Source organism: Balaenoptera physalus, assembly GCF_965194825.1.
Source record: "Balaenoptera physalus genome assembly, chromosome: 6".
In the NCBI taxonomy this organism is placed as follows: Eukaryota; Metazoa; Chordata; class Mammalia; order Artiodactyla; family Balaenopteridae; genus Balaenoptera; species Balaenoptera physalus.
This window is the reverse complement of record NC_138885.1, coordinates 17,118,827-17,136,546: the sequence shown is the minus strand read 5'-3', so window position 1 is coordinate 17,136,546 and position 17,720 is coordinate 17,118,827. Positions and strand designations below refer to the sequence as shown.

At 40.2% G+C, this 17,720-nt stretch overlaps 1 long non-coding RNA gene across 1 annotated transcript; it reads right to left on the bottom strand.

Moving 5' to 3' along the window:
- Nucleotides 1–427: 427 nt before the first annotated feature.
- Nucleotides 428–12,363, bottom strand: LOC309662793. Its single transcript, XR_014264969.1, has 2 exons — nt 5,063–12,363; nt 428–529 (listed from the first exon to the last, which is right to left on the bottom strand). It is a non-coding gene; the product is annotated as an uncharacterized lncRNA (long non-coding RNA).
- Nucleotides 12,364–17,720: the final 5,357 nt, after the last annotated feature.

Here is a 17,720-nt window from a genome sequence, read left to right as displayed (position 1 = left end):
GTTTTTATTCAATATAGTTGGGTTTTATAAAATACCAGATATGGGGGGAGGCGTTTTGAGGCAAAAATCTCTGTTAGTTGGCTATGAATCACTACAACCAAGGGATTTTTTTTAAATGAGTTTTACAAAAAGACTTTGTGCCCTGGAATTTGGAAGTCTTTTTTGAAACAGTCTTTGGAAATCAAATCACTCACAAGAAATTTTGTAAGTTCAGTATTTTTGACACATGACTCCGTACCTATAAAGGGAGGGAAGTTTCACTGGGATAGAGTTTACAAAATCCTGAGTGGCTATAATTACAAAATACGTTTTGCCTAGAAATGTGCTAACAAGAAACAATAAGAGGCATTTGAAATAAGAAACCCAAGGGAGAAAAGGAATTCATGAAGCAAAGAACGTTAAAATAAATATTTGCTGAGTATTTGAATACATTCAAGGAGCAAAACTTTTTAATATGTGTTTTCAATTGAAAACCAGAAGGTGGCAGCACTGCTTACTGAACAGACTTAGACGACAGCTCCAAGGAAACCTGCAGAGAGAATAAGCCATGCTGTAGTTTATAAGCAGCAGCGAGAAGATTATTGCTAAACATGAAATAATTGTTGGTGAAATGCACCCCTAAAGCCTCCAGGCACATTTGGGGCTTTGAAATAGGGACCCAGTTTTGGAGAGCTTTCACCTCCAAGGATGCAGTAGAGCCAGAAGCTTAACAGAACGAAGAAGGAGGCTCTGGACGGTTTTGGGCCTTTGACTAAATTTCTTTCCGTTAGACATAAAAAAATAAAGGCCCAAAGTATGGTCCCCAGATCTGCAGCATCAAAATCACCTAGTAATTTGTAAGAAATGCTAATTTTCCAGCCCTGCCTCAGACCAACTGATCAGAAGTTCTAGGCGTAGGGTCCAGAAATCTGGGTTTTCTAAGCCTTCTGGGTGATTCTGGTGTACACTCAACTTTGAGAACTGAAGGTGTTGGTGTTGAGACTGCTGTTATCAGTCATGTTTCAAAATGTGGAGCAAGTCCTCCAACGATACCTTGCTGTAGGATTGACCAATTATGTGGTCTTATGTATAGCTTTAACCATAAGTAAGCTTGAATAATAAGGGTGGGCATAAAAAGATAACCTGAAAGAAAGCAATCCCCTAAAAATGGGCTGGAACAATCAGTGAGAAATGTAGGAAGATACGAGGTTTTTCCCTCACATCATTTGAATTTCTGCCTACTTTCCAATAGCATGGAAATCTTCAGAAAAAATAACTATGTTTAAAGTAATTTTCTCTATCAGAAATGCTTACAACTTATTCCTCAATACAATGAGAAAGAAAATTTTGAAAATGATTTTTAATTGTTCTCAGAGAGAACAAATGCATAATAAAAGTATAATGCAAGCTGACGGTCCAAAAAAAAAAAAAAAAAAGCTGGAGGTGAAAAGTCAATTACACTTAAAAAGCATAAAGACTCTGGGAAGAAGTAATTTTGCCTTTTTAATGGGGATCGACTAAAATCTAGTTCGGAAAAATTCGTTTCTGTTTTATTAATTAATTGCGTGGTTTTACAGTAGATGGCACATAATGGGACCGTTATTCCATTAGGTAAAATAACCCAACCACAGAGAGCAAGACCGCAGACAAAACACCCAAAACGGTGGCTGGCCGCCTCAGGGGGCCGCAAGGACAGTCCTCTGCTGTGGCCACAAACGTCCAAGGCTCCATCTTAACTTCACAGATCCATGAAGTTCATTTTGGCATGGCATCCAGACTTGATCAGTCCCTCAGACACAGTCTCTTTTTAACCAAACCCACAAGAAGTTCACATCAATATCACCTACCATGCCAATTTTTTTTTTTTTTTTCCAATTTGCTGTGTGCAGCAGAAGTAAAGAGCCAGCCAGAGAGTCTGTTAGGTGATCCGCATGTACGTACCTAGTCTTGGAGAATCCAAGGGAGAGTTAAATTAAAATTAGAAATGTGCTTGGGGAACATAATATCAAATCATAAAAAATTAGCTGAGGAGTTTAGCATCCTAATGCCCCCATCTCCACCGTGAAGATAGACTTGTGAGACAAACCTGCTAATTGAGTTTTCGAGTCGCAGCATTATTACCTCTGAGCAGAGTGTATTCCGCTTCTCTGACTGGTTTTTCCATGTTCTATGCTCAACTTCCCTCCACAGTCGACACTTTCTTTTTTGAGGTATCTTAATATCATTTCTTTGGATTTAGGTAAGGACAATCAAGTTTCCAAGAATACCTTTGTCTTTTTATTTATGTATGTGTTTTATTATGTAAGTTTCAGGTGTCCTACATCATAATTTGACATCCGTGTACAAAGTGGTCACCACCACATGTCTAGTAAGCATCCATCATCATACAGATGGCCTCCTTCACGTGTTTCACTCACCCACCCCACCCCCACCCCAAACTCCCTCCCCCTCTGGTAACCACTAGTCTGACCTCTGTATCTATGACTTTGTTTTTGTTTTATTTTGTTTGTTTGTTTTTAGATTCCACATATGAGTGAACTCCTACAGTATTTGTCTTTTCATCTTTTGTGGGTTTTTTTTTTTTTGGTCATGCCACTTGGCTTTCGGGATCTTAGATCCCTCACCAGGGATTGAACCCGTGCCCTCAGCAGTGAAAGCTCAGAGTCCTAACAATTGGACCTCCAGGGAATTCCCCGGTCCTTTGTCTTTTTTGTCACTGATTAACAGCACTGTAGTGCTACTCTTCCTAATAATAGATATCATGGTTGAGTGTTCCTCGGTGCCAGAACCTTGGAATGCCAGAGTGCTTGGTCCTAGCCCTCCTGAAGTTTACATTCCAACAGAGAAAGCAGCAGCCAGTGTAACAGGCAACCACAAGTCAGCAGCGTGGGACATGCAGTGAGGGGGGAGGGAGTGGGCCATGGTGCCTTAGAGGGACAGCTGACCTTCATACTGAGGCCAGGGAAGGCTCCCTCAAGGAAGTAGTCTCTGCACTGAGTCCTAGGCTAAGGGAATGGGAGACGGAAGGAGAAGGGTTTGCAGCAAAGTCAGTGGCAGTTGTTAAATTTCAAAAGGAAGGAAGAACACAAAAAATTTGATGAACCAAATGGATTAATATGGCTCCTGCACAAAGTAGAGAGAATAGGGGAGAATGAAATGGGAAAGATCATGTTAGAGACTTAAGCTGGAGCCAGGTCAAGAAGGATTTTGTTTACATTATCAAGAAGTTCATTATTTATGTTGATGGTGAGCCAGTTAACGGTTTTAAGTAGAAGAGTGACTCAATATAATCTGTATTTTAGAAAGCTCATTCTGGCTACAGGATATACTATGGATTGAAAAGAGGCAAAGCTTGAAGGAAGAATGTCTTAATTTTTCTTGTTTCATTTCTTTTTCAGTACAGTCCTATATGATAAGAATAATAACAGTTTATCTGCCAAGAATTTTATATCAATTCTATTTAATCTTTATAATAATGCTGTAAGGTAGGTTATACTAGTAGTATCCTCATTGCCCAGATAAGAAAAATTACTGTTAGGAAGTTTAAGTAACTTGCCCAAGGTCACACAGCTGGTAAGTGTTACAATCAGGATATGAACTCAGTTTGGGCTCTTACCTGCTGGACCACTGCCTCCACCCTAGAGGAGAAGATGGCCTGAACTAGTTAGTGGCAGCTGGAAAGCAGAGAAGGCCACACACTGGAGAGCTATTAAGACAGTAGAAAGGGCAAGTCTTGGTGATTGCTTAAAGGTAGGTGGTGGGAAAGTCTTAAGGTTGCCTCAGAGTCACTACAAATTTTGCTCCCCACTTCACTTGGACCCTCTTCAGTTTGACAGTCTTTTCACTTGTTTTCTGGCCCCATCTCTTTTGCTTCATAACAACCATCTCAAACCTTCTCCACTCCTCCACAGACACTGTGCTGTTCCATCTCTCCTCAACCTCAGTGGTTGTTTACAGTTCCTACTTAGTTTTGGATCTTTGGCTAAGATTAGTAATAATGTCCTTCTGTTTGCCAGGTTCAAATGAATTAACTGGCTCTTTATCAAAACATTTAGAACATAGTAAGAAGAGACAGAAGTCAGTGAAGAAGATCTCTTTATTTCTTACTCATAGTAATATCAAATAATAGCATCTGTTTCCAGCCACGGTTTCTCAGCCTTTTGCTAGAGCAGTTTTGTTCTTTTGTTTCAGATGTCTGAGCTGATAAGACTTCCAGCCTCAGGAGGGACCGATAGGGAGAGGAAATAAAGTACATCCATGGTAGAGCCTTGCAGATACGATGTGGTCACTCCTTTCAGCAGAAATTGCAGGAGGCTGTCTGAACCTCTCCTTTATATTTTAGGTAATTGATAGTAATGACATCTGGTAACAACTTTTATTTTCTCCTTTAGGGCCAGAAAGGCTAGCTTTTGCTCTTTCCACATAGAATTGCTATGGAGTAGCCAAATCATCATTCCAGAGAAAGATCTGTGTGCTTCCACTTCCTTTCATAGACAGAACTTATATAAATTATTAAATAAATGGATAAAGTGGACAAAGCCTTGTGGTGCCACACTTTAGGAATATTAGTTTATTTAGCCAGTTTCTTCTCAGATGCGGGAAGGATTATCACAGGAAAATGTCTAAGAAGATCTTTGAAAATATTTATTTTATTTTTATTGGAGTATAATTGCTTTACAATGTTGTGTTAGTTTCTGCTGTACAGTGACGTGAATCAGCTATATGTATACCTATATCCCCTCCTTCTTGGACCTCCCTCCCACCCCTCCCCTCCACCTCCCCATCCATCTATGTCGTCACAGAGCACCGAGCTGAGCTTCCTGTGCTGTATAACATGTTCCCGCTAGCTATCTAATTTATGCAGGGTAATGTATATATGTCACTCCTAATCTCCCAATTCGTCTCACCCTCCCCTTCCTGCCCTGTGTCCACACGTCCCTCTCAATTCTTGCTATTATTTGGAGCAGATAGAAATCCTGATCTTTGTGGCATGGCACACGCATTACTTTGCTAGAGCTGTCATAACATCATAACAAGATACCATAGACTGTGTGGCTTAAACAACAGAAATTTATGTTCTCACATTTCTGGAGGATGGAAGTCCAACATCAATGTCGGCAGGTCTGGTTTCTTCTGTGGCCTCTCTCCTTGGCCTGTAGATGGCTGTCTTCTCCCTTTGTCCTCACATGGCCTTTTCTCTGTGCATTCCTGTCCCTGGTATCGCTTCCTCTTCTAAGGACACCAGTCAGATTGGCTTAGGACCCACCCTAACAGTCTCGTTTTAACTTAATTACCCCCTCAAAGGCCCAGTCTCCAAATAGAGTCACAATCTGAGGCACTAGAGGTTAGGGTTTCCACATATGGATTTTGAAAAGACACAAGTCAGTCCATAAAAGTTCATCATTGCATTCATGTTTATTGTTATCCCAAAACAACACCACCAAAAGAAAAAGAGCCCAGAAAAAAATATAGAACTGTTACAGTGATGACCTCCAGTTTGATCACATTTCCAAGCTTGGAGACCAGAGAGTTTTCAGTGCTTGCAAAAGGCAGGGATGAATTTTTTTCCACTGGGCTAGCCCTATTTTGGAATCCTTAGAATAAGCAAGGATCCAAAAGGTTCAAGACTCCAGATAATGTAAAAATCTTTCAGACAGTTTTCACTGTTTCTTCTTCTCTATTCTAAGAGGTAAAAAACATACCGATGATCATTGGTTCCGTCCCTCTGCTTCTGAGGTTTTTTAAAAAATTATTATTAACATTCAAGCAAATCAGCTTTTTGTGAGGGTTACAGAGGATTTTACTTATAAATTGGCATCACCATCAAAGGGAGAAATATCCTGGTTCTTTCATAATCTTTCATGAGACCTTCCAAGGGGAACTCTCTAGGCATTTGAGTTGCCAAATATAAAATCTGAGTTTCTGAGAAAGGAGCACACAAATATGACTCACAAGTTACAGTTTGTTAATTAGTTTTTATAAGATAGATGAGAAATCATTAACTAGAGAGTTTATTAGGGGCCCTTAAGACTTTAAGAGGGGATTTTCTCGAGGTTTACTCCCACATATATAGCTACCTCCCAAAACCGTTCTAGTTCTACCCATATACTTATTTCTCCCCTACAGTGTGGGAAGAAATATCTCAGGTCCTTCCCAAATTTCCTTCAACTATTCCCAGAACTCCATCGTTTCCTACTTCCTCTAGGATTTTGCATTTTCAACTATCTCCTCTCTAAGCAATATCACACACCTCCTTCCCCTGGTTTCCTCTTCCTACTATAAGCATGATTATGCCTCCTCCCAATTACATAATATTATAGTAAGTCTGTCTATGTGTTCGGCCAAATTTTGAATATCACAAGTGCAAAAACAGTTACATTTTCCTGTGTCTCCACTGCCTAGCCTGGTACCTCACTTATTTTCACTCTTCAATAAACACCTGACGAATGGATGAATGAATTAATGAATGAGTGAATGAATGAATGAACATTATACAGGACAAAACATCCAGGCAAAAGTCAAATAGTCAGTTGAACATATTTTAATGGTGCCAATTAATTGGGTACTACTCAGAAAAAGAAAATGAAATTGAATGTTTGATTTCATGAAAGACAAAGTCTACAACACCAGAGAACTTTGCAGTTAATTATTGGGATAATGAAATTTCCAAAACCAGCCAAGGCGATAATTTGAGTCAAGCTTACTCTCCCCCTTATTTTAGCTGGACAGAAGTGGGAACTTAAATGATTTGCAAAGATCATCCAGTTTTCCTCTTGCTTTTGGCTAATGTGATACATGGTGCAAACTGAGAAAATAAAGCCTAAACATTTTAATGGTTTCCCTATGTTTCTGATCACCTAGATTCATGTCATGGTTTAGAAAGAGTCTGGCCTTGAGAGACTCTTCCAGAATTTTCAGGGTTATATTTAGCAATAACTCAGACTGGATGACTATCTAGTGAGTCAATCTTCCCATCATTAAGTGTTTGCTGAGCTCTCGCTACATGCACAGTTATTATGTTAAGTATTACGAAAAACATGGAAACCTGTATGAACATACCTTTTCATAATTGTTTCCATCTACAGCGATTAGCAAAAGCAAGAAATGTGAAATAAATTGGAAATAGTAGAAAAGAAATGGTTATGGTCTTTAGGAACTGTTGCAAACTGAAAAAATAAAGCAAAAGAGTATTATTTTCTGCTCATAGTGGTGACTAGGATAGGTGCTTATGATATGCTAGATGTTAGTTGTTTCCTGCTTACCTAACTCAACTCATGGGCATTTAGTCAGACAAGTCTCTATGGAGCAGGGAAATTTCAGTAAGATCTTGTCCTCACCTGACCTAGGTGGAGGGACTTGAGCTGTGATTTGAACTTGGGTCTGATTTAAGAATGTGCACAGGTGTCTCCTCCATCAGTCTGGTCCCAGAACACATCTTTTAGTTTACTACAAGTTTCTAAGGAAGGATCCAGTGGTCTGTGAAAAGGCTAACATTTCTGCAGTAGAGAGAAATCTGCCTGACAGACAAACATCCCTCCAGCCTTTCCTGAGCCCTATTTGTAAAGAAAACTTGATGGAAAAGGAATTCTGTAAGACTTCAAGGAGAAACAGTGGAGAGATAGAATCAATAAGAGGCATCCTTATTCCTATCTCAGGAAATCCTGAGATCAGTGTGTTCTTGTTTCAGAAGACCGGCTTCCAAGAAACTCACATGGTGACTTGCAATTACTGAAGCCCCAAAGGACAGCATGGGGCAGTGCTAAAGGCATGAGACTAGGAATCAAGTGACATGGGTTCTGCTCTCAGCCCTGTCAAGGACTAGCTATGTGACCTTGGGCAAGACACTTAAGCCTATGTCCTTAGCTATAGGACACAGATTGCTTTATTTACCTGACAAAGATGTTGTGAGAATATAATGAGATAAAATGTGTAAAAGCACTCAACAAAGTGCATGGCACATAGTAAGAATTAAAACAGCAATCGTAGCTAAAGAGCTTTGCTCATGTATGAGAAGGCTGCCTACCTGGATGGTTGTAAGAAGGCTGGGAAGCTCCTTACCTGCTACCCCACCTCTCACTGCTATGGTACACCCCCAAAACACATAGCTTCTCAGCTGATTGCTTCAATGACTTAATAAGGGACAAACTGTTCATTCTACCCTTAGTGGAAAAAATAAAGACTGGGAAGAGTATGGTTACACAGCACAGGGTTAAAAGGGGAACTTGAGCTAGATGATTTGGGTAAGACTCTCTGTTCAACAGCTGCTTATCTGTATGGACATAGGGATGAGTTCATTTTCCTGAACCTCTGTTTCCTTATCTGAGAAATGAAGAGAGCAAAGATGTGGGGTAGAACATTTGAGATGGACTAAGATGGATAAGGAAAAGGACAGGTAACTGCCCAGTAACACCTGGCCCTTTTGTGGATACTATATCCATGAAGCACACATCCATGGCCTCTGATGGGGAGGCACAGACTCATCAGTGCTTGTGATAATTGCCCGGAATCTCTCCACTATTTTTTTTTTTCTCTTCTCCTCTGAGTCTGGTCTTCCTTCCACATGTGTGAGATGCTCAGGGTGTCTTGTGGAAACCCAGGAACTCACCCCCGAAGCTGTCACCTATCCCAACGCAAGACAGAGGTATACATTTCTCCTGTCCTTAGAAATACAGTCTCCTCTGCAACTCACCCCCTGTTTAGTTTCCCTGTTTTCCTAGTTTGAGGTTTCAGGATCTCAGTTTGTCAGCAGGACTAAAACATCAAAGTAACTTAATCCTTTGTTGGCATCTGATAAATGGTTGCCACGCTGTAAAAGGTTTTTTTGTATGTTAGGAAAATGTACACTAATCAAAATAAAGGGATATTCAGGGGAGAAATTCTTTGACAGATTTTGGTGTAAATCTAAACATCCCTTAGGTATAAACCTAAAAATCCTCTTTCCTAACATCCCTTTCACTCCCTTTCCCACCTACTCATAAGTCCTCTTAGGAACAAGGGAAGCCATCATTCATTCAGTTGATACAAACGATTAATTGTATGAATGACAATTGAAAGTCAAGGTAACTCTCCGTTCTTAAAATGACAGCATAGTAGACATCTGCCCTTTTACCTGCCAGGCATTCATTTACGTTCCTCTAGAGAAAACACTTAGGTTGTCTTTTGGAGCACTTCTCCAGTTCATGCAGTTCTATTGAGACCGTCAAACTCAGGTCCTGCATTCCTTGGAGAAGGGGTGGGAGGGGCTAGCTCAGTCAGACTATCTCTTCTCAAAATATGTGTCTTGAGCCAAAATGGTACCAGGTTATTTAACCGTCATGAGGGCTTGGTTGTACATCACTTCTTGCTGCCTAAATATTCAGTGATACCGCGTTCCTATCCTTTCTATGATCTCGTTGTTCAACAAATCCTCTGATTCTGTGGGCTACCCTCTTCCTTCCAGTAAATTTATTTTTCCCTCTTAAGCTAGAATACATTTCTATTGCCTACACCCAAATAAGCTAAATGATAGATTTAAGGGAAGTACAGCATATTTTTGAAGGCATGATGTTACAGGCAGAGACAGACTATGGTAATAGGCCTGCCATAAATTAATTTGAACCTTTATCAAAGGAGCAATCAGGTTGTTTTCCAAAAGTCTGGTCCAAGGTCAGTTGTTTAAACATAAAGCTCATTTCCTTCATGGGCTAGTCCTACATAAGACTCCATGACACCACAGAATCTGATCATCTTGCATAATTCAAATTAAAAAAAATGTTCAGAGTTTCAAATTAAAAAGTTAAGTTGCTAAGGGATATCTGGATACCAAGTGCTTTGTATATTGTGACATTTTTTATCATTACCATAATTCTATAATGTGATCTCATCTTTATTTTTATGTTGTAAAGAACCTGAAACTCAAATAGGGAAGAATTATTGAGCTTATAAATAGAGGATTTGGATAGGAATCCAATTTTCCTAGATCATAAAGCCTGTACTCCTCTGTCTACCAACAGAAGCTACTTCCCAGCATTTTTTACCTAATCCTAGCACAATAGAGGAGCATTGAGCTATCAGAAGGAAAAAGGATAATCTGAGTCCCTTTCCATAATTATTCTTGCAGTCCAAGGTGATTTCTGGGCAGTGGCAAAGGCCAGGAGAGAAACAGAGGTGCAGAGCAGCCCTGGAGTTGAAGGCTATAAGAGAGAGTGTCAAGGGGAAAGGAGTAGTGATGACTAGGGTCTCTTCCTTAAAATTCCTGAAGGACAGCCCAGCCTCTGTTCCTCACCTTGGCCTATGGGAGCAGGAAAAAAGCAGAGAGAGGTATCTAAACCTTTGTTATATGTTGAATTGTGCCACCACCCACGAATATAAAAAGTATGTTGAAATCACAATTCCCAATACCTGTTAATGAGACCTTATTGGGAAATAGAGTCTTTGAAGATGCAATCAAGTTCAACTTGATTAGGGTGTACCTGAATCAAACATGACTCGTGTTCTTATGAAAAGAGGAGAACACCAGGTGAAGACAGAGACACACAGGGAGAAGATGGTCATGTGAAGACAGAGGCAGAGATGGGAGTTATGCTTCCATAAGCCAAGGACAACCAGGCCACCAGGAAGAGGAAGAGACAAGGAATGACCCCCACTAGAGGCTGGAAGAAGAGTATTGCACTGCAGAACCTTGTTTTTGGACATTTCTCCTCCAGAATTGTGTGAGAATAAATTTCTCTTGTTTTAAGCCACTCAGCGTGTGCTCCTTTGTTACAGCAGCCTTGGGAAACTGATACACTCCTGGTCAGCGTCCGCTTCTCACCCATGATTAATTCTGGACCCCTCTATGTACATACTGGAGTATAAAAGGAGAATCTGAGGTATAAGCAGCCAAGGCCAAAGGGTAGGGAAGGAAAAGAGAGATCTAGCCACCACCAAAGGGTAAGATTCTTTTGGCCCTTGAAAAAATATCTGAAACCCGACTTACTCAGTCCAGTGACACACAGATCAAGGTAAGCGCGCTGATTCTTCAAGTGGATTTTACTTTGAAGCTTGCTCTTGTGGTGTCTATGCCAAAGCATGATACATCAAATACAGATGAGTTACTATTGCCAGAAACCTCAGCATATTTGATTTGAGAAACATGGGAAAATCCAACCCATGTTTATATTATAGATGGCTTCTTAGGATACTTACTAGTGATTCCCTACCCCTCTTCAGAAAAAGAGCAATAATACCATGCTGTGAGTTTATAGATGAACAGGAGAGGACCACAGAAGAGTGAAATTTGCTTTAATATTTAAAAGTTTTTGTTTTTTATATCTAAACCTGATGATTGGGTGAAAATGGAAAATTTTAATTTTACTTGTTAAGAATAGGGGTAAAAACAGGCAAGGGGGGATTTTTAAATCTTGGAGGAAAAATAACTATTTTAGTAATAATCAAGTAGAACACATTGTAGTTTTCAGCAATAATTCTATTTCTGGGGGTTTTGTTTCTGAACAAATGCACTCAATATCAAAAACATCATAATTCTGACCAAGGAGATGTCATTAAAGCATAGATGCAATTATTACAACCTCTCTAAGTGAAAAGAACCAAGATATATTCCAAATTCTGCAATATGTAAATCCTGTGAAAGTGTACTGAGAGATGGTCCAGTGCAGAAGCTAAGAGTTCAGGCTCCTAAGCTTTCCTGGTGGGTTTGGGTGTCAGCCCGGCAACCAACTAGTCATGTAACCTCTCTGTGTCTGCTTCCTCATCTATAAAATAAATACTATACAATCATTTTGGTTTGCTCATCTGTAAAAATGTGGTTGTAAGGATTAAATGATTTCATACTTATGTGTAAAACATGAAGTTTTATTGTACCATATAGAAGGTGCTTGATAAATACTAGCTTTTGATAATGATGTCTCCTGTGAGTAGGATTGCTGGTCTAGGTCTTGGTGGTGGTGGTGATAGAATTTTGATCTTGTCCTCAGGTAGTTTAAGACTGAAGGTAATAAATAGTCTATGCAAGACACCGAGTTTTAAACTACAGATGGAGGAAAGGCTGCCTCTGGCCAAGGGGAACCTAGGATGCTTCCTGGAGATTGTAGCGTTTGAACTGGCCTTGAAGCAAACTGACATTTAACCAGAGTTTAGGGTCCATAGATGGACTGGCTCAATCAAAGCACAGAACAGTGTAAAGATTACGGGTTGACTGAGCATAGGATACACAGAGATTGACAATTGACCTGAGTTGGAGAGGTCTGATGACCGTCATGCTTGCTTTCGAGTCTGAACATCTCTATAGGCAACAGAGAGTCAAAGAAGATGTTTGAACAGAGTGACAAATTGATAGCTTCACTTGCAAAAACATGTTAGTGTATCTAAGTAGAGTATATTGGAGGCATGGGAGGTGACAGAAATAGAGACAAAATCAGTGAAGACTGAATTGTAATTGAACCTGGTGTTGGAAGAAGTCATGATTTGCAAGTATCAGCAGTGGGAACGGCCTGTCCTAAGATTGGCACGCAGTGATCAAGAAGGGGCAGTTCTGAGCAGGAAGTAGGAGAAAATGTTAAAGAGAACTGTCTACACTGGAAAATAAATTTGAAATAGAAGCAGTTATCCAGAGAATGCGGGCTAAGAAAAGATGTTTCTTGGGAATTCCCTGGCCGTCCAGTGGTTAGGACTCCGGGCTTTCTTCACTGCCAAGGGCCGGGGTTCAATCCCTGGTCGGGGAACTAAGATCCCGCAAGCCGCATGGGGCGGCCAAAAGAAAGAAAAAGATTTTTCATGTAGGGGAGGGATGGACAAACTGTGGCTGCCTGTTTCTGTACAGTTATTTTGGAACAGTCACTCTCATCATTTTGTCTCTAGTTGCTTTTGTGCTACTAGGGCAGAGTTAAGCAGCTCAACCATATGGCTCCAAAACCTAAAATAGTCACTCTCTGGAGCTTTACAGAAAACATTTGCTGACCCCCTGATCGAGAATGTCTGGTATTGAGGTAAATTTCAGAAATGGAATTAGCTCACCTTGCTATTCCTTTTTGGGGTGTATTGGAAACAGTTTCTGAAATTTCAAAGACTTGAATTAGAGGCTTGGGAATCTGCATTTTTAAAAGAAAAACATGGAGGAAGGATACATCTGCTTCATACCAGCGTTTTCTACTTTCTTGACCAAAGGCTGCCACATAAAACTATGCAATAATGGATTTGGTTTTGTTCCACTAGGGAGAGGAGAAGAAAAGGAACGCATGACCAGATTATTTTAATTCAATCACAGAATGTTTTAATCAGACCTGAACTGTAGTCTGTGTAGGTGAGTGCGTATAGAACATAAAGAAATGTATGGCATGGTGACTTCCCTTTAGGAATTTTTAAATCTCCATAAGCAAATGTCCATATATGAAAAACAAATGAAAACAACAGAAGCCAATATTGACTCTATGGAAGGAGAATTAATGTGAGGATTAATTTCTATTTTTCTGTCCTGCTTTCCCTTTTCCTTTATGGTTAGTGACAAAGACAAGTGTCCACAGAAACTAAATAATGTTTTGAAAATCAGAATGAAAATCAGTATTCTGATATGGGGTTTTTCTTGAACTATCAGAAGATGTGGTAACACTGGGCTTGCTGACCTAGCTATTCAGGTGATCCCTGCAGCCGGTTGGTGGTCATCTCATCTCTTTTTTTTTTTTTTAAAGGAATTCCTTTATTTTTATTATTTTTATTTATTTATTTATTTTTGGCTGTGTTGGGTCTTCGTTTCTGTGCGAGGGCTTTCTCTAGTTGTGGCAAGCGGGGGCCCCTCTTCATCGTGGTGCGTGGGCCTCTCACTGTCGCGGCCTCTCTTGTTGCGGAGCACAAGCTCCAGACGCGCAGGCTCAGTAGTTGTGGCTCACGGGCCTAGTTGCTCCGCGACATGTGGGATCTTCCCAGACCAGGGCTCGAACCCATGTCCCCTGCATTGGCAGGCAGATTCTCAGCCACTGCGCCACCAGGGAAGCCCCATCTCATCTCTTCACGTGGGAAATATGCTTTTCTTTTCACACAGTTTCTATCATTCCTTCTTGTCTCATGCTGAGCCAGCATCACTTAATTTATATTATCCATTGGTCTCTCAAAGCAATTGGTTTGCAATCCTTGGTTTAGAAGCACTGTGGACTCCTCACCGGTGACTAGCAGGGTGGAGAGCCCCTGACAACGTGCCGGCTGTCAGTTCTGTGACGACTTCTGTGCGGTCTCCCTCTGCACTCTCCCTTTATCTTTCCTTTTCTTTATTTCTCTCCCTTTATTTCTCACCAGCAGGAAATTGACCAAAGAGAACTGGACAACTGTCTCTCTTCCCCAGTGTCTATTTCTTTTCTCTTTCCCGCCTCTCATTCTATTTTCTCTTGTTCTGATCCTTTGCTCAAATGTCTTATGAAATGCCAGTAAAAATAACCGTAGTGACACACAGCTCAATAGATGTCCCAGGGGTTCAAAGAGCAGAGTCTTCTTTGGCTTTATCCACTGGGTTCTATTTCTGCTGAGCCAAGTACATTTAATTCACTCATTCTTTTGCTCTGACCCTGTTATCAGTCTTTCTTTTTTTCCTTCCTTCCTCTGCTCCTAGGGCAGAAAAATCGATATACATATATATATGTATATATATGTGTGTGTATATATTACACACACATATATATACATACATACATATTTAACAATTTTAAAAGAGAATTTAAAAGTTAGTCAGAGAAATGAGGGAACTAAAGCCCCAAATGGATAAATGATCTGCCCATAACTACAGAATGTAGCCATGAGCAATCTCTCCTCAGGAGAGAGAAGCCTGTGAGACCGAACTTCATGTCTCTGGAGCCTGGTCTGAGTGCAGAGAAGACAAAGGCTTCCAGAAAGCTGTGGAGGACGGGCGTGAGAATGATGCTAGAGAAAGTGTCCAGAGCTTCTACCCACCTTTTCTGTATTTGAAGAGCAAACCCCAAAGGAGCCAGGAGAGACATTTCTGTTTAGAACTTTGAACAAGGAAGCAAAGCAAACTGCTCTAGGAGTTTTCCAATGACAGAATGAAAATGGGAACGTGTATTAGGGTCATTAAAAAAAAAGGTGCCCTTATCTTTCTCCAGCTGCTTCATGCCCCCTCATCATTTAAACATAAAATGGGTAAAAATCAGAAAAGCAAAGCTGAACTCACCGATGAAACATTGTTCCTGAAACTCAAGTTGTAACATAAAAGAGACTTCCTAGGCTAATCACAATCTATATGTGTTTATATACATACATGTATATATTCTTAGTGAGAATACATTATCTAAATATCATATAGTTAGTTATGAGGCCATATGATCCAGCATTTCCACTTCTGGGTGGAATTTTTCCAAAGAAAATAAAAACAGTAACTTGAAAAGATATATGGACCCCTATATTCATGGCAGCATTATTTAAAATTGCCAAGATATGGAAGCAACCTAAGTGTCCGTTGATAGATGGATGGATAAAGAAGATGTGGTATACATATATAATGGTGTATTACTCAGCCATGAAAAAGATTGAAGTCTTACTGTGAGGCAACATGGATGGACCTAGAGGGTATTATGATAAGTAAAATAAATCAGACAAAAAAAGACAAATTCCATCTGATTTCACTTATATGTGGAATCTAAAAATCAAAGCGAGTGAACAAACGTAACAAAACAGAAACAGACTCATGGATACAGTGAACAAACAGGTGGCTGCCAGAGGAGTGAGGGCTCAGGGATGAGTGAAATAGATGAGGGAAATTAAGAGGTACGAAATAAATGAGTCACTGAGATGAAATTACAACATGGGGAATATACTCAATAATATTGTAATATCTTTGTATGTTGACAGAGGGTAACTAGACTTATCCTGCTGACCATTCTGTAATGTATAGAAATATCAAACCACTATGTTATGCACCTGGGACTACCAAAGTGTTGTAGGTCAATTGTTCTTCAATTAAAAAGTGTAAAAAATAAGTAGTAAATAGTTTCGAATGATTTGTTATGCCATCACAGGGTGAAGGTTAAGTGAAGGGGTGTTCCCTCTTTCTCTCATTAAGCAACTGAGATATAAATATGAGAGGGATGGTGGGAGGGTCATAAGAACACACTTTCCCATCCCCACTCCCTGGCGTTTAGCTGTTAGTCACACACACCCAGCATTATTCCTTTAGGATGCATCTTACCTGGCAACTTCCCTTTAAGAATAATAAACTATGTCCTTCACAAGTAAGAATGAGTCTTTGGTCTGCCTTTGTTTTTATCAGTCCTTTATCCTTTGTAAGGCTGATAAGTATGAGAACCTTTATTTAAGGGCTGTTGAAAGGAATTTTAGACACAAATACTATACTTTTTGAATATGAATGTACCAGTCACCTACAATGTACATTTTGCATCACTTAGCTGCATTCAATTATGTGGATGTAGAAGTACTTGTCATTTACAGCCTCATAGCAAGCATTGGCATATAGGTGTACACGTAGCATTTTTTAAAATTAATTTATTTATTTTTGGCTGTGTTGGGTCTTCACTGCTGCGCACAGGGTTCCTCTGGTTGCGGCGAGTGGGGGCTACTCTTCATTGTGGCACGCGGGCTTCTTATTGCGGTGGCTTCTCTTGTTGTGGAGCACAGGCTCTAGGTGTGCGGGCTTCAGTAGTTGCAGCACGTGGGCTCAGTAGTTGTGGCACACTGGCTCAGTAGTTGTGGCACATGGGCTCAGTAGTTGTGGCTTGTGGGCTCTAGAGCGCGGGCTCAGTAGTAGTGGCACGTGGGCTTAGTTGCTCCGCGGCATGTGGGATTTTCCCGGACCAGGAATCGAACCTGTGTCCCCTGCATTGGCAGGCAAATTCTTAACCACTGCGCCACCAGGGAAGTCCTTGTGTAGCATTTTTAAATTATAGGATATATGGACAGAACTACATAAAATTTATAAGTACATTTTAAGAAATGATTCTAAGGTGAAAATCCATAAAATCATTGCTAGGTCAAGAAATAGAACATTTTTGGAAAAATGTGGAACGCTGTATGAGTTTGCATGCATCCTTGGTCAGAGTCTGTGCTCTCTTCTCTGGATCACTGCAACTGCAGATCGTGAACTTCCCAGCCTTGTATGTTTTTTGTGTCGTTCATGACTACTATGTCTCGCTTGGATTTTCCACTGTTACTCAAAATACTTACTTTGACTTTGCACTTCCATCACAGCTTTGCTAGGGAAACTTTTTCCCCCCACTCAAACACCGGATTATCTTGTTTGGCTAATGCATCTCCTGGAGAATTTGCTCTCAACCAGTGCCACTCAAATTAGGGTCCATCAGTGCTGAGCTGTAAGCTGTTAGTTACTGGCCTGCTATGAAATTGAGTGCAGAGATTAAGAGTAAGCTCTTAGACTATTTATGGCAATTTGTCAAAGAAATTTTATGACTCTTGAATCTAGTAATAAAAAAAAAGGGGCCTTGTATTTCATTTTTATTTCATTTTTCTAGAAATTCATTTTTATACTATTTTACAAAAGTATATATCCATGAAAAATTGGATGTAAAACAAAATGAAACAAGCAAAAAGCTGGCCCTTACCAGGATAGTTTGGGAAGCACAGCTATAAAGAGACAGAAACTGCTTGCAAAATGCTTTTCACTTGATGGGTCTTGTGAGAAATAGGCACCTTGGACATCTAAAATTCTCCAGTTAGGACAATGGGAATTTTCCAATCTGAGCAGGAGACCTTGGCATTCAAACCATGTCTTTTTGAAGACTCAGCTTCCA